Source organism: Erpetoichthys calabaricus, chromosome 8 (genome assembly GCF_900747795.2).
Source record: "Erpetoichthys calabaricus chromosome 8, fErpCal1.3, whole genome shotgun sequence".
In the NCBI taxonomy this organism is placed as follows: Eukaryota; Metazoa; Chordata; class Cladistia; order Polypteriformes; family Polypteridae; genus Erpetoichthys; species Erpetoichthys calabaricus.
The window spans coordinates 5,395,705-5,418,368 of NC_041401.2; the positions used below are offsets into that span (position 1 = coordinate 5,395,705).

The 22,664-nt window shown below is 43.4% G+C and overlaps 1 protein-coding gene and 1 long non-coding RNA gene across 3 annotated transcripts in view; both read left to right on the forward strand.

The window, feature by feature from the left end:
• ube2e3 (ubiquitin-conjugating enzyme E2E 3 (UBC4/5 homolog, yeast)) overlaps positions 1 to 22,664 on the forward strand; it is a 182,755-nt gene that overhangs the window by 73,860 nt on the left and 86,231 nt on the right. The window lies entirely within an intron of this gene.
• LOC127528932 (uncharacterized) overlaps positions 1 to 22,664 on the forward strand; it is a 118,839-nt gene that overhangs the window by 43,664 nt on the left and 52,511 nt on the right. The window lies entirely within an intron of this gene.

The following is a 22,664-nucleotide window of genomic DNA, read 5'->3' on the forward strand; positions in this document are numbered from 1 at the left end:
CATTCAACTATTTCACGCTTTTCGGCAGCAGAGAGATCCTTTTTCTTTCCCATATTGCTTGAAAATGGTGGTCTGCTTAATAATGTGAAACATCCTTCTTTAGTAGTGTTTCCTTTAATTGGGCTCACCTGGCAAACTAATTATCACAGGTGTCCAAGATTGATTTCAGTGATCAAAAGAGCCCTGAGACACAATACCATCCATGAGTTTAATTGAAAACAAAATATTTCATCTTTATGACACTTAAATACAATTTGCATAATAATTTGGAACGCGGTGTATGTGTCCTGTTTTGAAATATTCAGTATGATATTTGCCATTTTCTAACCTGATTAATCCAAACCAGAGTCACGGGCACTGCTGAAGCCTACTCTAGCTAGCATAGGGGGAAAGGCAAGAACAAAGCCTGGGTAGGGTGCCAGTCCAGTGCAGGGCAAACACACACAAACCAATTTAGTGTTGCCAGCTCACCTAACCCTACATGTCTTTGGACTGTGGGAGGAAACCCACGCAGACTCCACACAAGGAGGGCCCGGGATGTGACCCCAGGTCTCCTTACTATGAGTATTATGGTATGGGAGTTGCGATGATAAGCCAAAGATTTATTCTGTTCTCTGTTTTCATAAGCTAATTCAGCCTGTGCATTGCTTAGTAGCCTTTTCTTCCAGTGCAAAATCTCTTAAGATTCTTCAGTTCTTTGCCATAAAATCAAAGACCTAGATAATTATGTTAATGTTGCTTCATCATCCACTTATAGTCTTCCCCTTCCAGGCCATGGAATAAAATTCTACTCTGTCCATATGTCTGTGTGTTTGTCTGTTACATACAAAAATAAATTGTATAAACTGTATCGCCCAAAATCACACAAGGAGTGCTGCAATGGGCTTTAACAGGCCCAGCCTTTTGACAGCCCCCCAGCCTTGACTCTCTAAAAAGACAAGAAAAAAAACCAATGGAAATCTTGGGAAAGACAATTTGAAGAGAGACCCCTTTCCAGGTAGGTTGGGCGTGCAGTGGGTGTCCAAAAAAAAAAAAGGGGGGGCCAGTACGAGACAATACACAGAACAGGACACAAGTCATTCTCAATACAAGACAATAATACAATAGTAATATTACAAGTACAGAGCAAAATGCTCGAGTAGATGATATCACATGATATGATTCAGATTAGTTCAGAGTCCTGGAGACCGTGGCCATCAAGCTGCCTCTCCCTACTGGCCATTCCACAACTGAGGCAGTGCTGGGCCAGCCAGTCCAATGAAAGGACCCCTCTACCCCACGATTTCAGTGCTCCTCCATCAGAGATGACTTTTCCTGAGGCAGGCAGACAAGTTGACTGGTGGGCAGTGGCACCAAGTGCCACATTTGAGTACCGAGAAGAGAAACAGAATTTGTTACTAACCCTCGCCTATCTGTTTTAGTGTTAATGACTAACAACAGAGATACAGTCTGTACAGCAGCTCTAGTCAGGGTGTGCTAAACTGAAGTAGTGAGTCTTCAGCCGGGATTTGAAAGCTGAGACCGAAGGGGCATCTCTTATAGTAACAGGCAGACCACTCCACAGTTTAGGGGCCCTCTGTAACTAAAAGCTTGACCTCCCACTGTTATTTTATTAATCCTTGGAAACCTAAGCAGACCGGCATCTTAAAATCTTAATGTGTGCCCAGGTCTGTAATTCATGATAAATTCAGATTAGTAAGCTGGACCTCAGCCATTTAAGGCTTTGTATGTTAAAATGTGGATTGGAAATCTGCCCTAAACTTAACCGGGAGCCAGTGTAAGGACTTACTAGTGCTCTATCTATCTATCTATCTATCTATCTATCTATCTATCTACCTACCTACCTACCTACCTACCTACCTACCTACCTACCTACCTACCTACCTACCTACCTACCTACCTACCTACCTACAGTGCTGTGAAAAACTATTTGCCCCCTTCCTGATTTCTTATTCTTTTGCATCTTTGTCACACAAAATGTTTCTGATCATCAAACACATTTAACCATTAGTCAAATATAACACAAGTAAACACAAAATGCAGTTTTTAAATGATGGTTTTTATTATTTAGGGAGAAAAAAAATCCAAACCTACATGGCCCTGTGTGAAAAAGTAATTGCCCCCTTGTTAAAAAATAACCTAACTGTGGTGTATCACACCTGAGTTCAATTTCCGTAGCCACCCCCAGGCCTGATTACTGCCACACCTGTTTCAATCAAGAAATCACTTAAATAGGAGCTGCCTGACACAGAGAAGTAGACCAAAAGCACCTCAAAAGCTAGACATCATGCCAAGATCCAAAGAAATTCAGGAACAAATGAGAACAGAAGTAATTGAGATCTATCAGTCTGGTAAAGGTTATAAAGCCATTTCTAAAGCTTTGGGACTCCAGCGAACCACAATGAGAGCAATTATCCACAAATGGCAAAAACATGGAACAGTGGTGAACCTTCCCAGGAGTGGCCGGCCGACCAAAATTACCCCAAGAGCGCAGAGACGACTCATCCGAGAGGTCACAAAAGACCCCAGGACAACGTCTAAAGAACTGCAGGCCTCACTTGCCTCAATTAAGGTCAGTGTTCACGACTCCACCATAAGAAAGAGACTGGGCAAAAACGGCCTGCATGGCAGATTTCCAAGACGCAAACCACTGTTAAGCAAAAAGAACATTAGGGCTCGTCTCAATTTTGCTAAGAAACATCTCAATGATTGCCAAGACTTTTGGGAAAATACCTTGTGGACTGATGAGACAAAAGTTGAACTTTTTGGAAGGCAAATGTCCCGTTACATCTGGCGTAAAAGGAACACAGCATTTCAGAAAAAGAACATCATACCAACAGTAAAATATGGTGGTGGTAGTGTGATGGTCTGGGGTTGTTTTGCTGCTTCAGGACCTGGAAGGCTTGCTGTGATAGATGGAACCATGAATTCTACTGTCTACCAAAAAATCCTGAAGGAGAATGTCCGGCCATCTGTTCGTCAACTCAAGCTGAAGCGATCTTGGGTGCTGCAACAGGACAATGACCCAAAACACACCAGCAAATCCACCTCTGAATGGCTGAAGAAAAACAAAATGAAGACTTTGGAGTGGCCTAGTCAAAGTCCTGACCTGAATCCAATTGAGATGCTATGGCATGACCTTAAAAAGGCGGTTCATGCTAGAAAACCCTCAAATAAAGCTGAATTACAACAATTTTGCAAAGATGAGTGGGCCAAAATTCCTCCAGAGCGCTGTGAAAGACTCATTGCAAGTTATCGCAAACGCTTGATTGCAGTTATTGCTGCTAAGGGTGGCCCAACCAGTTATTAGGTTCAGGGGGCAATTACTTTTTCACACAGGGCCATGTAGGTTTGGATTTTTTTTTCTCCCTAAATAATAAAAACCACCATTTACAAACTGCATTTTGTGTTTACTTGTGTTATATTTGACTAATGGTTAAATGTGTTTGATGATCAGAAACATTTTGTGTGACAAACATGCAAAAGAATAAGAAATCAGGAAGGGGGCAAATAGATAGATAGATAGATAGATACAGTGGTGTGAAAAACTATCTATCTATCTATCTATCTATCTATCTATCTATCTATCTATCTATCTATCTATCTATCTATCTATCTATCTATCTATCTATCTATCTATCTATCTATCTATCTATTATATAGTGCCTTTCATATCTATCTGTCTGTCTGTCTGTCTGTCATATAGTGCCTTACATATCTATCATATTGTGTCTTTTATATCTATTATTATATAGCACCTTTCCTATCTATCTATCCATCCATCCAAACCCTAGACAGTGGCTCTATGCGACTCCATTTCTGCGTGGCTTACTTCACACCAGTGTTCAAATTATTTCTTGACCCTGACAGTCGCAGCTGTGCCCAACATCTCACATTTTCAAAGTGTTCCATCTTGCATACAAACCTGATGATATTTCATCTAATGAGCTGGAACTACTGGGATTCTTTTGGCTGCAGGACATAGCGCTGATATGAGTCTGCTTTACTCCGAATATCTAATAACTTACGTACGGCAGCATCTCATACCAATATTTGAGGGAGGCCATCACTGTAGTTTAGTTTTCAGAAATGACAGGATCTCAGGTATCTGTGGTTGCAGCTCATTGTTATTTCATGTCCAACCTCGGTGACCAGAAGCAGGTCCTGATTGTAGTGCTAGTTGCACAAGGAGTTCCTCAAGTGTCTTTGCCTGGCCTTTTCCCCTTTCTGTACCTTCATGCTTTCCCTTTGTCATATTATTTGTGGCTTTGAGTTGGTTGTCATTTGCATGCAGATGACAGAATTATTTTAGTGTGTATAGCTGCTGTTCCATGCTGCATGGAGTACAACTTGTTCAGGCTTAACTGAAACAAAAGGTGCTTATTCTACTAAACGCTAAAGCCCAGCTTGTTCCATTCCTGACATGAGACTCTGTGTTCTTCACCGCAAGGTAAACATGTAGTGCCATCTTTTCATCCTTAAAATGAAGCATTAACACGTAAAATATTTATATAGTCTGGATCTAAAATATATCAGCAACCTCCTCGGTCAGAGAAATAAAGTCCCCCAGTCTGGCCCAGTGCTTCAATATGAGTGTAGTACCCATTTAAGATGGGTTTAAATCTAAGCAGTCAACACGCCGTGCAATGCATATGTCTCTGTTATGTGCCATTTGGTGCAGGATTTGTAAAGGCAGTGTTAATATTTGTGATGAGCCATCTGTTGGAATGACAAATGCAGTGCATAAGTCTCTGTTTATGCTAAGTCCTACAAAGCTTCCTGTACTCTGACTTGTCTCCATTACCTATGATGGAGGAGTCATCTGAGAATTTCTTTAAATGGCCAGTGCTGGTATTGTGCTGGAAGTCCATTGTGTGGAGGGGAAACGGGAAGGGAGACAGGACAGCTTACCCAAGTTGCTCCAGTATTACACACCACCATTTCTGACACACAGTCAGCCCCTCAGCCTCACAAAATGCTGTCTGCTGGTCACGTAGTACATGTTCCAGGAGTTTCTGGGGGCATCAGGTTGTGTATCCTTCAGCTTTTTCCCCAGTCAATGAGGTAGAATGATGTTAAAGACAATGGAAAGTCAAAATAACATCCTCCTGTGGTGCTGATTTTTGTCCAGGTGGGAGTAGACCCTGTGGAGCACCTAGCAGTGTCTGATAGGCCAACTTTAGTGCATCCAGATGTTCTGAAAGCAGCATCTCATGAAGTAAGAGCAACAGGCCTAAAGTCCTCTGGAATAGGGCTGGGTGATGTTTTTGGAGTAGTAAACAGTTGTTTTGATTTCAAGTTTTTGGCAAATTGAGAAAATGATGTCACCCCTATAATTAACGATTTCTCGATTTCGTTTTTCCCGATCTTCATGTACACAAATCAACAATACCTGCCTTTTAAATGATGTAATCGTAATCTGACGTTTTCATTGGTAGGCGGTCTTTCCTCATTGGTCAGTGGAGTTGCTAGGTTTTTGTCTTACCTACCACCTCTTCTTCCATCGTGCTGTGATTGGAATGAAGACATTTTTGGCCATCACCACTACCTTATAACATCAAGAAAGATCTAGTAATTCCAGAAACAAAAATGGCAGTTACTAGGTTTTTCGAATGCATGTGAGACCTTAGCTTGATCATTTGATCGTGTGTGAAGAGTCAAGACATACAGTATTAATGCAGAAAACCTGATGAGAGGCTCTTCTCCTATAAATGAGCTCGTTCCAAAGTTGGCTGTCTGGAATTGGTTTAGAATTGCAAGATCAGGCGTCAAACTAATGTAAAATGCAAAGTTTGCCAGCTAGATAGATAGATAGATAGATAAGAAAGACGCTATATATTAGATAGATAGATAAACAAAGGCACTATATAATAGATAAATAGATAGATTGCAGCACATGCAGTTTATTTCAGCATTTGAAACAGAAACAGTAGAATGGATCCAATTTCGCCAAGACACAGGACGAAGGTAAAGCCTGTCCACCACCGAGGATTCTCTTGCCCTGGTTCAGCATGCACCATATAAGGGGTGTCCCCTAGTGTGTATCGTGTTAGACACAGTGATTACGTTAGGTGCCGAGCGTGCCTTGTCTGGGGCCAGAAGAGGAATATGCTAGAGCAGTCCATCACACCTTCATACCCTGCAGTGGTGGCTAAGGTATATGTTACAGTGGGGGGACATCATGATTTTAGAGAGGCCTAGGTGAGCCATGGCCAAAAAAAAGGTTGGGAACCACTGCTCTATACTATCCATCCATACATCCATTATCCAACCCGCTATATCCTAAATACAGGGTCACGGGGGGTCTGCTGGAGCCAATCCCAGCCAACAGAGGGCACAAGGCAGGAAACAAACACCGGGCAGGGCACACACACACGCACACACACACCCACACACCAAGCACACACTAGGGACAATTTAGAATCGCCAATGCAATACTAACAAACTATAACTTCAGCATATCATTTAAGACGTCTACTTTCTGCAGGGCAAGAGGAATTTTTTCCAACAATGTCCACAGACGTCTGAGTGTTTTATTGACCGTATCGCAATCCCTGTGGGTCACGAGTTTCCATACACTTTGTTCATATTTGGCAGCATTGCCTTTAAATTGTTTAACTTCTGCCAGACGTTTTGGGTCGCCTTCCAGAAGCTTCTTATAATAAGTGGCTGGAATTTGTGGCCCATTCCTCCCGATAGAACTGGTGTAACTGGGACAGGTATGTAGGCCTCATTGCTCGCATGCGCTTTTTTCAGTTTGATTGAGGTCAGGGCTTTGTGACGGCCACTCCAATACCTTGACCTTGTTGTCCTTAATCCATTTTGTCACAATGTTGGAGGCCTGCTGGGGGGTCCTTTGTCCATGTGGATGACCCATTTGCGACTGAACGTCAACTTCCTTGCTGAGCTCTTGAGATGTTGCTTCAGTATTTCCTTCCTCATGATGCCATCTATTTAGTGAAGTGCACCAGTCCCTCCTGCAGCCCCCACAACATGACGCTCCCACCCCCTGCTTGATGGTCGTGATGGTGTTCTTTGGCTTGCAGGCCTCACCCTTTTTCCTCCAAACATAATGACGGTCATTCTGGCCAAACAGTTCACTCTTGGATTCATCAGGCCTTTGATGATCAACTCTTTGTCCCCATGTGCCATTGCAGACTGCAGGCTGGCTTTTTAATGGTGGCTTCTTCGTTGATGAGCAGCCTTTCAGGTGATGTCGATGTTGGACTCGTTTTACTGTGGATATCGAGACTTGTCTGCCTGTGTCGTCCAGAATCTTCACTGCTCTTCTGGGATTGATTTGCACTTTTCATGCCAAAGTCCCTTCTTCTCTAGGAGACACAATGCGTCTCCTTCCTGAGCGGTGTGACGGCTGGGTGGTCCCATGGAGTTTATACTTGCGTCTTATCGTTTGTACAGATGAACGTGGAACCTTCAGGCGTTTGGAAATTGTTCCCACGGATGAACCACATTTGTGAAGGTCCACCATTTTTTTTCCCTGAGGTTTTGGGTCATTTCTTTTTCCATCCATCCATTATTCAACCCGCTATATCCTACCTACAGGGCCACAGGGGTCTGCCGGAGCCAATGCCAGGCAACACAGGAAACAAACCCCGGGCAGGGCGCCAGCCCACCACAGCTCATTTCTTTTTATTTTCCCATTTTGCATAAAGCAGTGAGTTTGATGATATGCCAAATTTATAGTTTGTTAATCTAAAATCTTGGGGGGGGGGGGGGCGTTTAGGGTGACTTCTTTAAAACTCTCTCTAAGTGTGTGGAAACTTCAACTGGAACTTGTTAAATTCTACTCCGTATTTCTAAAATTTTTATTTTTATACTGTATTGAGGATTTGTTCTGTGTATTAATGTATTGACCCCCTTTCTCTTTTTGACACCCACTGCACGCCCAGCCTACCTTGAAAGGGGTCTCTCTTTGAACTGCCTTTCCCGAGGTTTCTTCCATTTTTTCCCTACAAGTGTTTTTTTGGGAGTTTTTTTTTTTTTTTGTCTTCTTAGAGAGTCAAGGCTGGGGGGCTGTCAAGAGGCAGGGCCTGTTAAAGCCCATTGCGGCACTTCTTGTGTGATTTTGGGCTATACAAAAAATAAATTGTATTTGTATTGTGTTGTGACTGTATGCCGCTATGCAGCTAGGCCAAAAACTGGCCTGCTGCGTTCAAAGGGTTAAAAAAAGAAAATGACGAGAGTCGATGTGCACGATTGACTCAGACGGAGAATTAGCCGCGATGTGTCGAGTTTGCTCAGCCCTACTGTTTACTGGAAGGCGTTTGAATCGCCGTTGTTTTTGTCGTCATTGATTCACACCTCAAACAGCTGAGGAGCGCCTAAAGACAATGCCTGCCAGACTGCTGTGACCTTGACGCTTACACTATGGAGCCGGGCTTTTCTTTTTCTCTTCTTTCTTTTTCTTTTCACAGTTTAACATTATTATGTGTGGTTTTTTTTTTTTTTAATTCTTCACATCATGTGAAGGAGAGAATTGATCTCGAAAGAACTAATTGGCTATTGTGAAGCCTGCAGTCTTGACCAAGATTTCAGTTTCAATTAGAGCCAATTAACGTTTGTCACAATCCCCCCTTCTGAGGCCACTCAGGCTGTTAAATAACGAAGCCGTTATCATCAATGCCTTTCTTTATGTCGTATTAATCTCTTGGGGATACACACATGCAAGGAAAGAAGTAGCAGCACACAAACTAAACAAAATGGCACCAGAGTGTACCCCCCCTCCCCATATTTTATGGGCTTTTGCTGGTCGACTTGGCCATCTGAACTCTTAATGAGTAACACGCTGTCAGGTAGCAGAAGGCCTCACAACGGGGGTTTACGGAAATTTCGCCCCCACTACATTTCACCTCTATGATATTTCTTCCCCACCCTAGTAACTTCTAATACCCACACCCAGACGTTTTGAGTGTTGGAAGTTTCTAGAAAAAATAAAGTGAATAATCAACGTTCAAAACATCCATCCATCCATCCATCCATCCATTTTCCAACCCGCTGAATCCGAACACAGGGTCACGGGGGTCTGCTGGAGCCAATCCCAGCCAACACAGGGCACAAGGCAGGAAACAATCCCGGGCAGGGTGCCAACCCACCGCAGGACACACACAAACACACCCACACACCAAGCACACACTAGGGCCAATTTAGAATCGCCCGGAGGAAACCCACGCAGACACGGGGAGAACATGCAAACTCCACGCAGGGAGGACCCGGGAATCGAACCCAGGTCCCCAGATCTCCTAACTGCGAGGCAGCAGCGCTACCCACTGCGCCACCGTGCCGCCCACGTTCAAAACAGACTTTCCTAATTTAAACATTTTTGTAGCAAAATGATTAAAAAGTTATCAATAGTGCATCACTTAAATGAAACGCTCTGTAAACATAGATACATTTTTATTTCGATTAAACAAATCCAAACAATTTTACAGAAATTAATATCATATGCCATTGCAAAAAAACATACGTGAAATACATCCATCCATCCATTATCCAACCTGCTATATCCTAACTACAGGGTTACGGGGGTCTGCTGGAGCCAATCCCAGCCAACACAGAGCGCAAGGCAGGAAACAAACCCCAGGCAGGGCGCCAGCCCACCGCAGAGCGTGAAATACAATTATCCATCCATCCATCCATCCATCCATCCTCTTCCGCTTATCCGAGGTCGGGTCGCGGGGGCAGCAGCTTGAGCAGAGATGCCCAGACTTCCCTCTCCCCGGCCACTTCTTCTAGCTCTTCCGGGGGAATCCCAAGGCGTTCCCAGGCCAGCCGGGAGACATAGTCCCTCCAGCGTGTCCTGGGTCTTCCCCGGGGCCTCCTCTCAGTTGGACATGCCCGGAACACCTCACCAGGGAGGCGTCCAGGAGGCATCCTGATCAGATGCCCGAGCCACCTCAACTGACTCCTCTCGAACTGAACTGTGGAGGGACAACTTATCCGGGTGCCTATAATGGGATAAGACCATGACCAGACCAGGGAGTGGCGGAGGTGTATTAATCTTCCCTCTTTTTCATCGGCGGACCAACCACAGGAAATTTCACCTGGACTCAAGGATGTCATTTCCAGTTCTGGGTCCAATGATGTCATTTCTGGTTCCTGCCTTGATGACATCACACCCCCTGCCCAGCTTTAAAAGCACCATCTTTGCCTGTTCTGATTGTTCTATTGTTGAACTTAAGTCTGTGGAACCAACCTTTCAATTTTGGCAGCCTAATTTGAAGTGTGCGGGTGGTTGCAACCCAAACCTCTTCCTGTGTCTGTCCAATCTTTTCACAATGCATACGCTAAACAGAATCCAAGTTGCTTGAGAGTCCAGTGTGAAGTTTCCATAGTCAGTGATGATTTGGAGAACCATGTCATCTGCTGGTGTTGGTCCACTGTGTCTTATTTATCAAGTCCAAAGTCAGCACAGCCAGATGTTTACCAGGACATTTTAGAGCACTTGATGCTTCCCTCTGTTGACAAGCTTTATGGAGATGTGGATTTCATTTTCCAGCAGGACTTGGCACCTGCCCTCATTGCCAAAAGTACCAACATCTTGTTTAATGACCTTGGTATCACTGTGCATGATTGGCCAACAAACTTGCCAGACCTAAACCCCATAGGGTTCCTCTATGAGGAAGATGAGAGACACCACAGCTAACAATGCAGATGAGCTGAAGGCCGTGATCAAAGTGTCCTGGGCTTCCATAATGCCTCAGCAGTGCCACAGGCTTATTGCTTCCATGCCATGCCACATTGATGCAGTCATTCATGCAGAAGGATCCCCAACCAAGTATTGAGTGCCTACATGGACAGACTTTTCAGTAGGCCAACATTTCTATCTATTATAATAAAAAAAGTCTTGGGACGAGACAAGACTTTTTTAGAGAGATGCTTTCACGTCACACAAGATGAGACTTTGTGCCAAGAGATTTAACTAGGCCGGGGTCGGAAATAAAAGACAAAGAGTAGAAGACAAAATAGAATGTCACAAAGAATTCAAAAACATTGTGCAATACAAAATGCAGAGCAGGTTAGAGATAATGGAAGTATGAAAATTCAAAAGTCTCAAAAAAGTGATAGTAAAGATCGCAGTAGCACAAACAAACGGAAATTATTACTTGGTGAAATAACGGAACAGCAAAAAGAGATCGAATATACTGTTTGGATTTAAACTTTACGTTGGAGACTTGTAGATCATCTAATTCGTGTTTCTTCCCAATAAAGAGGCATATCCGCGAGAATTAAAAGATTTGTTGTTTGGTGAAAGTGAAACCCCGTGAGAGAAAATTTTAAGCCCCACGAGACAAGACTTTATGCAAAGAGCTTTGGAAAAGACCCGCCCACATTTAAAACATTTACAGCCACTCTCACGGTTCAATCATTTCTCATTTGTGTGAATGCTATTGTCAGACACAGTTCGTGTAGAGAGAAAGAAACGATTTTCACTCACGTACAGTTAGACGTTGCGTTTGCACGATGTAACTCCAAACACTGAATCAAAATTCAATGCGATATTGGTGAAAAGTGAAAAGAGATCAAATATTGGCGATATGACAAAGTATGCAGATATTGTAAGGCTTTAAAGTTTTAAGTCGGAGACTTGTAGATCATCTAATTCATGTTGCCATCAGGGACAAGTAGTGTTTCGTCCCAGTAAAGAGGCATATCCGCGAGAATTAAAAGATTTGTTGTTTGGTGAAAGTGAAATCCACATACACGAGTGGCAGAGTCGCGAAGTGGCTGGTGTGTAGCGCAGGCCGGGGGAGTTGGCTAGCGAAGTGCGCAGGGGGAGAAGCCTCTTACTCTCTATTAGAAATCATGTTTTTTTTTTATTGGTCTAGTGTAATATTCTAATTTTCTGAGATACTGGGTGGAATGCTCTCTCCGGGTTGCGAACACATTACTGCCTCAAGTGGAGGAGTTCAAGTATCTCGGGGTCTTGTTCACGAGTGAGGGAAGAATGGAGCGGGAGGTCGACAAACGGATCGGTGCGACATCCGCGGTCATGCGGGCTCTGCAACGGTCCATCGTGGTGAAGAGAGAGCTGAGCCAAAAGGCGAGGCTGTCGATTTACCAGTCGATCTACGTTCCTACCCTCACCTATGGCCACGAGCTTTGGGTAGTGACCGAAAGAGCAAGATCGCGGAGACAAGCGGCCGAAATGAGTTTTCTCCACAGGGTGGCTGGACTTTCCCTTAGAGAGAGGGTGAGGAGTTCAGTTATCCGGGAGAGACTCGGAGTAGAGTCGCTGCTCCTCCGCATTGAGAGGAGTCAGTTGAGGTGGTTCGGGCATCTGGTTAGGATGCCCCCTGGACGCCTCCCTGGGGGGGGGGTGTTCCGGGCATGTCTCACTGGGAGAAGGCCACGGGGCAGACCCAGGAAACGCTGGAGGGATTATATCTGCTGGCTGGCCTGGGAATGCCTCGGGGTCCTCACAGAGGAGCTGGAGGAGGTGGCTGGGGAGAGGAAGGTCTGGGCTTCCCTGCTTAGGCTGCTGCCTCTGCGACCCGACCTTGGATTAGCGGTGGATAATCGATAGATGGATGGACTGAATTTTGACTTTTCATTACCTGTAGCCCATAATCAGCAAAATGAAAAGAAGTAAATGCTTGAAATGTATCACTCTGTGTGTAATGAATCTATATAATATGAGTTTCACGTTTTGAACTTTTTGATCATATTGTAATTTATTGCGATGCACCTGTACTCCTGTTTGAAATGAGCTATAGATAGATAGATAGATAGAAGTGAAAGGCACGATAGATAGATAGATAGATACTTTATTAATTCACATACTGCAGCAGCAGCATACTGATGAAGAACAATATTAAATTAAAGAGTGATAACAATACAGGTATACAGACAATAACTTGAATAATGTTAACGTTTACCCCCCGGTGGAATTGAAGAGTCGCATAGTGTGGGTGAGGAACGATCTCCTCAGTCTGTCAGTGGAGCAGGACGGTGACAGCAGTCTGTCGCTGAAGCTGCTCCTCTGTCTGGAGATGATCCTGTTCAGTGGATGCAGTGGATTCTCCATGATTGATAGGAGTCTGCTCAGCGCCCGTCGCTCTGCCACAGACTGTCCAGCTCCGTGCCTACAATAGAGCCTGCCTTCCTCACCAGTTTGTCCAGGCGTGAGGCGTCCTTCTTTATGTTGCCTCCCCAGCACACCACCGCGTAGAAGAGGGTGCTCACCACAACCGTCTGATAGAACATCTGCAGCATCTTATTGCAGATGTTGAAGGACGCCAGATGTTGAAGGATGTTGTGCAGCTCTGACTGTAGTTTGGTGTCATTTCCTCACTCCGTGACAAACACCTTTGTGATCCGCTAGCCCAGAATGTTTTCTCCTTTGACGTGGTACATTTTATCAGAGCTTTTGTGGCTCCTCTTTCATGCAGTTGAGTGGCAGCTCTCTAATTCTGATAAGAAGCCAAGAATCAGGGGGTTTATATGTTGCTCCTTTCATCACTTAATTCTCTGTCTTCATGAAGGCCGGTTAAGTTATTAATTTTTTTCCACCAAAATAGTTGCATCAAACAGCACACCTCAGTCACACTTGTATTGCACTTCTGAAGGTGAAGTTTTTAAATGTATTCTTTTTATTTTTAACAAGTGGTAACTGGATGAGAGCGCTATCTTGTCACCGGTGCTTTGATGTTGCCTTCTCTCTCAGGCTCTTAAATGCTTCTAAAGTAATGTCACTTATTTGTCCTTGGAGAAATCTGCACATGTGCCTTTTGATGCTTGTTTGCTTTGACTTAAGATAAAAGTGACTGTGACAGAGAAATTATTGAAAAATACGAGATGTGTCTACTTTATTGGGATTTTTTTCATCTGAACAGGTTTATTAGGCAGTCATATCCAGTCAGATAAGCGTGGTGTTCTCCCAAGCCTGCATGAAGGTGGTGTCATGTCGTATCATGGAAGAAATTACATTAAAGGAATAGCAGTGTCAGCATCAGTGCGCAACTTGACTGTCAGGCATTCTGATATGGAAGATTATTGGTGCCAAAATGAAACGCAATCCAATGTGTTAACTATGCTGAAATGCAGGGCATACGCCACTGGTCAAAAGCTTTACAACACCTCAGTCTTTCTTCAGCTTTAATTACTTGAAATGCAATGAATGACCAAAGATGTTGAAAAGGTAAGCAGTAAACTACCAGAAGTTTAAACTTAAAGTTTAGATTAGCAAAAACGAAAATAAAGGACATTGCAGAATATAACAGAAGGGCCTTCTTCAGGGAACAACTAATTGGCTACAACTGTTCTGCAGTCAATGAAGCCTTGAAAGTTGAAACAATTTGCACAGGTGTCCTAACTGCTTTTGATTACTTAAAAATCCTCCGTCTGTGTGTCTTAAAGCAGAGTTGGAACAGACTGTGTTACTCCACCCTCTGAAGTACAGTACAGTACAATACAATTCATTTTTATGGGGTCCAAAATCACACAAGAAGTACCGCAGTGGGCTTTAACTCTTTGTTGGCTGAGTATTTTTCTAGTTTTCTGAAAAGCGCACAAAGCAATGGTTTCACACAGAAATCAATATAAAACGTCCTTTGCTGCATGCCGTGGCTGCTGTTGGCAACTCTGGCTGCAGCGGGGGCAACTCAGTGACCAGCAGGAATACGTGATGGGCCAGCTGCCTGGCTGTCTTCACGCAGCAGTAGTGGTCACAGTGTGACGTAATCTGGTTTGTATCTCTTGTCATCGTAAGAGGCAGTCCTCCCGGTTGAACGTTAGCATAGGCCCATTAGCTACACTGACATGTGCAGCCCCACGGTCAGCTGACGCTGGTCCCTTCACTTTCGTTTCTGATCTCCAGATTACTTACATCAAAATCCAACAAACTCAGAGTCCGACTCGGTGATATTATACGCAAAACGTCATCCACAGAGTATTTGTTTTGCGTATTCACTTTGCTGTTTCGCCAGATGTCGATGCCATTTGAGGGGATGTTTGCTGTTCGCTACTCGTGCACGTGCAGGAAATCTTGGTCAAATGAGCAAAGCTAACTTTAAAAAGAGTCAAATTAAAACAGAATGGCGAGTTTTGTCACAGTTTACAGCTGATTACTGTCCTCCATCCCTGAATTTCAACAAAAGTCGACATCTGCCCTGAAAGAGTTAACAGGCCCTGCCTTTTGACAGCCCCAAGGCCTTGACTGTCTAAGAAGACAATAAAGAAGAAACGTTGGGAAAGGCAGTTAGTTCAGAGAGAGACCCCTTTTCAGGTAGGTTGGGCGGGCAGTGGGTGTCAAAAAAGAAGGTGGTCAGTACCACTGGCCTAGAACAAATAAACAAAGCTAAATACAATAATAAGTCAAGGAATCAGTAAATGTACAAAATGTTATTCATATTTTGGATTCATCTAAGCAGCCTGCACCTTTTGCTGATATAACAGCCAAACTGTGGTAACCCTTTGGATTCAGAATGCCAGTCACTCTGTGCAGGTCACCAACTCTGCCCTCAAGCACAAGAACCCCAGACCACCACACTTCCTCCTCCATGTTTGACAAGTCGGTGTCACACACTAAGGGACCACCCTGTCACCAACTTGAATCCTTCAATCAAAAGGGTTACCACAGTGTGAATGTTGTAGGGAGGCTTGAGCAACACGATGGAGCTTACTTCAGGTTGGGTTCCAGATCCAGTATGAAACGTCATCCTCTGATGACTGGTCTGGTTTTATAGGGTCTCAACCAGAAGTGCCAGAGCCAGCTCTGGGAATAGCAGTTGGGGTAGTTGCCGTCACTTGGTGGTTTCGTTGGAGATGTGGGCGCCCCCTCCTGTCTCTGAGTTTTACTGCTTACCTCAGCAGAGCCATGAAGGTGATCCCCAGGTGCTCGTGTGTGACACCAGTTAATAGCAATTCCAAAAATGCAAGTGTGAGGATACTGTAGTGGCGCCACTTGCACATAAGAACATCACCAGGGAAGCGCACCACCCGCTGTGTTCAGAGATGGGTTCTGTGCGGCTGACTAGATGGAGCTCTCCATTTAGCAACAATACAAAAGCAACAACAGAAAGCTTAACATTTATAGTTACAGTAAAAATACAAATGCAGGTTTAGTTCTATTAGAATAAACTCTGTTTTAACAATTTTTTTATCTCATCCTGGCCAATTTCCTATAGAACTAAACCTTGTTTTATCCGCAAAATTCATTGCAACAAAGTCATTATTCATAAAAATAACAGAAAAACACGCATATTCCTTCAGTTCAGGAGCTCAGCTGTAAAGCCAATTAGATTGCGTGTTTATGTCACTTGGTTTACCTTGATAGTCGTCGCAGTCTTGGAGTGGGGCGGAGCTCCAGAAGGATTTCTGCAGACACTGTGGGCGGATCAAGTGGCGGGCTAACTGTCAATCATATTTGACTTCAGCCGTACACGTGGAGCTCTGGAGGTTCAGCGCTGCTCGACTCTGTCACTTATTTCTGAGTTTCTCGAGTTGTGGTTTGACTTCGCTTAGCACGTTGTTCAGATTGAGAATTCATTTTTGGCTCGCTCTTCAGCAATAGTGCTGACTGCGGCGCTTCTTTTCTGTTTATGCTAATCAAAAAGTTTCCAACATGTTCCATGAATTTACACCAGCACACCATCTTTTAAAAAAAACGAAAAGAAAAGAAAGAAAACCTGCTGCTTTTGAATGTGTCTTTGCATTTTGTGCTCTTATTTACAAACGTGACCACAAAACTCATGATCTTTTTATGTAAAAGTCTTTCAGGTTAAAAAATAAAAATAAAAATAAAAGGGTGACTCACAAAAGAACAGATGGCAGCCAGAGACACCCGGTCAGTCCATTAGGTAATGTCACCCTTGCCCTTAAGGGGCGTGTGGTGTGGACACCGAGGGCCACCATTTATGTAATTCATGCGGCCAATACTCCAGACACCCAGGGGGACTGCCCCGTCCCCACAGACGTCGAAGTCTAATTATACAAACTAAATGCTATGGACACCAAGGGGCGCAGTTTATGTAAGTGCAGCAATTTACAGAAAAAGTTGGAACTTCCTGCTGCCATTGATGCCATTAAGAAGAAAACATACGTTGCCATCGAGTTGGGTCTGTGCCAGCTGTATGTGCCGAAAGAACACCCTATGTTCTAATTCCGTTATAACGAAATCCCTGGTATAACAAGTTATTTTTTTCAGTGCCGAGCACTTCGTTATAGTGGAAGTTGACGTGTATTTCTTATTAATGTCAAAATCAGTGGTATGCTTTACTGAATACAGAATAGGAGAAGAGAAAACAATAAAGAGCAGTTAATTAAGTTAAATTAATGAGAGGGGTAAAAAACTGCAGCCACTGGGGGGCGCTGGGACTGAGTCTGAGAACCACTGACTTATCTCTCTATTATAAAAGAAAATCTTGAGATGAGACTTTTACCAAGAGATTTTTTCAAGTCCCGCCCTCCTCTCCACCATTTCTGGTTCATGGCCCACGCCTGTGGTCCTCTCACCTCTCATTGGTGTGAATGCTTTTGTCAGACTCTCAGTTTCTGCGCTGTCAGCTCTTATAAATTTTTATGTTTTCCTCACTTTAAGTTCCTAATAAAAGAAGACTTATTATGTCCAAATCTGATTGAAGAATTTCATCTCGAAGGGTTATCAACAGAAGAAATGAGTACACGTGCAATCCTAGCACCAAGAAATGATGAAGCCAAACGAATTGTCGATTGGTTACACGTCAAATTGGTTAAATGCGTATCAATAGACTCTGCTGAAACAGTTGGTGGTGATGGTGCGGAAGATGAAAACATCAACTTACAATATCACAAAGAATATCTTTAACCGTTAACACCGTCTGGTCTTCCACCGGCCAAATTACTGTTGACAGAAGGACATATCGTAATGTTATTGGGGAATTTCTGTCTGAGTGATGGGCTATGCAGTGGGACAAGATTAGTTGTACTGAAAATTGGTCAAGCAATTCTGACATGTAAAATTTTAACAGGAAACAAGAAAGATAATGTAGTACATCTTCACTAATGACATTAGACACCAAACGAGATCTTGATATGCCATTCGTGTTAAAACGTTTACAGTTTCCCGTTAGAATGGCTTTTGCTATGACAATTAACAAATCGCAGGGACAAGCATTCGAAAAATTCATTTTATTTATTAGAGAGAAAGAAACGATATTCAGTCACGGCCAGTTATACGTTGCGTTGTTATGATGCAAGTCCAAACACGGAATCAAAATTCAAAGAGGTATTAACGAAAAGTTAATTCCAAATATTGTTTTTACTTAAGTTTTACAGGAAAAGTGTAAGTTTAAAAAGTATTTGTGTATTAACTTCAAAGCCAAACAGAATGAAAACGTATAAAGCAACGAATACCTGTGATGCAACATGGAACATAATTTTCTTTAAATTTATTACGTTTTACTATTTTTTACTATGGTTAATTACTCACTGTGATGCAAAATAATTAGTTCTATTATGCATATGTAGCAATTCCCATGAAAATAACAATGTTTAAATTATACATCTCCATACGCGAGCGGCAGATCTGCGAATTGGCTAGCGTGTAGCACAAGCAGGGGGCAGAGCACCCTAGTTAAAAAATATATAAAAGTGAGGGGAGCACACAAATGAAAAGGCATGTAAAACCGGGTTACAATTTTAACATCGCAATCCCTGGTAAGTCGTGTTCTGAAATGTCAGCGGCATTGGGTGGCTTGACATCAAACAGTAGCTGCTGTTAGCTCTGAGTGAACTTGGTCTTCAGGAGCAGCTCGGGCATTTTAGAGAAGAAAGCTAGGAGCAAAGCGAGCGACTCTCACAGGAAGACAAAGAGCTCCCCCGAGGAAGCCGTGCTCTTCACATGGACGCTTTCCTTATTCGGTTTGTTCTTCTTTGAAAAAGAGTTCTTCCCCTCAAGCTAAAGCTAAAGTTTGAATTGTCTGTGGGGCAAAGGTCTTTAACTCTTTGTTTTTTTTAGGTTGGAAGGTCTCAATGGCTGGAAGTTTTGACTCCAGCTGAGCATATCATCGGAGGCGATTTAAGCCACAGTATTGAAGTCTCTATTCGTCGCGACGCCTGTACCGTAATTCCAAAGTCAGTGTTTGGGTTTAAGGCTGTGGCTGTGAGACAACGCCACTATTTGCTGCGTTTCATTCCAAGTATCACCAGGTGCGAGAAACTCTGTCATGTCTTTAATTGAAGTGCTCTCCTAACTCAGCCTTGTGTTTCCCTGCTGTTTTTATCCTGACGATGTTTAGGAAAGATACTTAAGCCTCAATTTTATTTTATTTTATTTTTAATTGGTGGACAAAAAAAACATCTTAAAGTATTAAGTTTATTTTACATGTACACCCCTGGACTCTTTAACAAGGGCTGGCTGCCTTTATAAAGAATTCAGAGCTGGTATCACTTTCATATTAGAAAATAAATGGCGAATTTTCCTACTTGGCGATTGTCATTTCTTACACTTCCACAAATGTGCTTATCTGTTGTCGGCAGGACCACCAAACAATTGGTATCAGCATCGGTACCAGACCAGGTTTGTTTCAAATAATCGGCTATCAGTCTTCTTCTTTCAGCTGCTCCCGTTAGGTGATGACACAGTGGATCATCTGTTTCCATCTCTTCCTGTCCTCGTCATCTTGTTCTGTCACACCCACCACCTGCATGTGTTCTCTCACCACATCCATAAACCTTCTCTTAGGCCTTCCTCTTCTCCTCTTCCCTGTCAGTTCTATCCTTACCACCCTTCTCCCAAAATACCCCTCATCTCTCCTCTCCACATGTCCTAACCAACGCAATCTCGCCTGTCTGACTTTGTCTCCCAACCGTCCAACTTGAGCTGACCCTCTAATGTCCTCATTTCTAATCCTGTCCATCCTCGTCACACCCAGTGTGAATCTTAGCATCTTTAACTCTGCCACCTCCAGCTCTGTCTCCTGTGCCACTGTCTCCAGCCCATATAATATAGCTGGTCTCACTACCGTCCTGTAGACCTTCCCTGTCAGTCTTGCTGATACCCGTCTGTCACAAATCACTCCTGACACTCATCTCCACCCATTCCAACCCTGCCTGCACTCTCTTCTTCACCTCTCATCCACACTCCCTGTTACTCTGTACTGTTGATTCCAAGTATTTGAGTTCCTCCGCCAATTATACTCCCTGCATCCTCACCATTCCTCTGACGTCCCTCTTATTTACTCACATTTATTCTGTTGTGGTGGTCTTACTGACCTTCATTCCTCTACTCTCATATCTCCACCTCTCCATGGTCTCCTCATTGTGCTCTGTACTCTCTCTACAGATCACACTGTCATCAGCAAACATCACAGTCCACAGGGACTCCTGCCTAATCTCATCTGTCAACCTGTCCATCACCATTGCAAATAAGAAAGGGCTCAGAGCCGATCCCTGATGTAATCCCACCTCCGTTACTCCTACCTCAGACCTCAGTATCATCACACTTCCCTCGTACATATCCTGTACAACTTACATACGTCTCTGTCACTCCCGACTTCCTCATGCAATACCACAGCTCCTCTCAGTCACCCTGTTATCTGCTTTCTTCAGGTCCACAAAGACTTGATGCGACTCCTTCTGGCCTTCTCTGAACTTCTCCATCAACATCCTCAGAGCAAACATCACATCTGTGGTGCTCTTTGTTGGCATTAAACCACACTGCTGCTCACTAATCTTCACCTCACTTCTTAACCGAGCTTCCACTACTCTTTCCCATAACTTCATGCTGCGGCTCATCAATTTTATCCCCCTGTAATTACTACAGTCCTGCACATCCCCCTTATTCTTAAAAATCGGCACCAGTACACTTCTTCTCCACTCCTCAGACATCCTCTCACTTTCAAGGACTCAACACTTAACCTCTGAATCACTTCAACAATGGCAGATTCCAAACCCTCTCTTAGTTCCCCCCCTTTAAGGGTCAAACTGCTGAATACCCAACAGGGTCACAGAACACAGCCAGCTCCCCCTCAGATTGCTGTCTTTGAAAGGATTTTGATCAGATACACCTGGCAGGGACTGACTCTCCTCAAACGGCTTGGACTAAATACTCTCACAGAGGCTGACGGCCTGCTCCTCTGGGTTGACACACAGCCTTCTACTCCTGGGTCGCTACCATGGAAGGGATTTAACCTGGATAAGCACACACGTTCTTCTAATACTTCATGAGCAGGCTAGATTTGCTGGTGTCACTAAACAACAGGACCGTTCCAGTGACACAATACCCAAACTTTATTTCAGTCTACACTTGTATTTATTATTCAGCAAAACTGTGTCGAGAAACGCAAGGGTGGCTCCTTTATACCAACAGCGATACGCCTGTATAGCGCCTCACGGGGACTGGGACAGCCAAGTCGGGCCTTTACTTTCTTTTAATTTTCTTTTTTTATAGTCATTCTTGTATGTGGTGTGATGGCATATGAGCTCCTTATAATCTGGATGACTGTGTTCATATCTTATGCCATTACTATAAAGTGACTGCCCTATAAAGTTATGCAGTATTTAGTTTATAATGTCAGAAAAGCCAAGTTAGCGAGGGTCTTTCAGAGCCAAAAAACAAAGTTCTGTGTTATGGTGAAACTCCAGACGTCTTCCAGGCTATTTTTAAACTTGTGTACCAAGTTCTAAAATAGAGAAGCTGAATTGAGGAAAGAGTTTGGTTTAAATTTAGAATTGGCTCCTGAATAAAATCTCGTCTGAAACAAAACAAAAAAAAAAAGGCAACTACTTCGGCCGTCCACAGGAGCGTTTGAAGTGTCCATCATGGAGGGAGTTCCCAAACCAGTGAGAAAATCACAAAGCCTGCAGTTTTCATTGTATGTTAAACCCCAGGGAGGAAAAAATCCCAGTGTGCTTTTATTGGAGATAAATTTGACATTTTTGCCTTCAGTTATTTCAAATGCGTACTGGGAGTTTTGGTAGGTTTACACTGAGGTCTGGCCTTGTTTTTCTCATTTCTCTTTAAAATGTAAAACTGTCGAGTCCCAGATGTCAAGCTTTAAGTTAGTGGAGAACTTTTGCTTGAAATCTTTGGTGAGCCTCGCTGACTTTTCAGTTGTGAGACATGGAAAAAGATTTAAAACAAAATCTCCATGAACAACAAAATGGTAAGAAAATGAGAGAAATGCTAACATCAAGAGAGGCCCACCGATAGTGCCTTATATAGTGCCTATCTGTCTGTCTATCTACAGCGTTATATAGTGCCTTTCACATTATCTATCTATCTATCTATCTATCTATCTATCTATCTATCTATCTATCTATCTATCTATCTATCTATCTATCTATCATATAGTGCCTTTCACATCTCTATCTCTGTGACAGTGACACACAACAAGCACACACCAGCACAGTTTGGTCACCAGATGACACAGGTGAATGTCCGATGTTGATCTGATTAAAAATGTCAGGATTCTGCTCTGTGTGAAGACAGAGCCCAAAGATCAAATCTCGCACCACCAGAACTGATGATGAGCAAAGAATACAAAAACCAAGAAAACTGTCATTGTAATCCTTAAAGAAGTAAACGGGGAAGGAAAATCTGCCACTGCTTTCTGTTAGAAAAATGCAAAAACAAAAAGACGATCTTCCTCTGTTCAGTTAGCATCATGAACAGGTAACTTTCCAGCGATGCCCTGCGTGGCAGTGTGAGGCAGTCTGGTGGTGCA